We start from the raw sequence: 837 nt of genomic DNA on the forward strand, positions 1-837 counted from the left end.
CGCTCGGACAATTTCTGATAGGAAGTCGGAACCCCGATCCGAGATACGTTCTCGTACGCCTTCAAATATCAGGAGTATCTTTCGTACAGATAAACGCGCTATATTTGCTCTCGTTATATCCTGAACGCAAAATCCTTTGGCATAATTCGTATAGTATCATACAAATGTTAGAATATATGTATTACCTCGTGATATTGTTGGAAACGGGCCTTGTACGTCAACTGCAGTCTTCTCAAACAACTTGGGCATAAACACCTCATAAGATGGTGGACATATTTTTAGGTGCTTATCTTGATTTTGTGTCTTACACGTATTAGACGATTGAATATGTATTTTGATTTCTTGCAACCTTTTCGGCCAGAAACATATTTTTGACAGTCGATAATGAGTCCCATGCATCCCATGGTGTCCTGCCATAGGGATGTCATGAGCATTGATTAGATATTTTTGCCTCAATGCTTTAGGCCAATAATATTGCCAGGGCTCTCCACTATTGTGTCTAATTATGCCATCATCATCGATAAAATAAGTTTTGGCTTGTGTTCTTAGCCGTCTTACTCCCTTTCGTGTCATATCCAATGTGTCTGCTATATCCAATGTGTCTGCTATATTAGACAGCGATACGTTATCATTTCCACGGCGCATGAGATCTATATATTGACGTATGAACTGAAATTCTTCGTCATGCATTTGAATACTTTTCATAGCCTCTAGTTGTGGACCCGCGTGAGATAGAACATTCACCTTCAGTGTCTGCCCGTAAACATTAGCGGATAAGTGACCAATATCTGCTTGATACATGGTCTTGTTTTCGTACTTTTTTTTGTATATAAGCAA

Source organism: Sphaeroforma arctica, assembly GCF_001186125.1.
Source record: "Sphaeroforma arctica JP610 unplaced genomic scaffold supercont1.82, whole genome shotgun sequence".
In the NCBI taxonomy this organism is placed as follows: Eukaryota; class Ichthyosporea; order Ichthyophonida; genus Sphaeroforma; species Sphaeroforma arctica.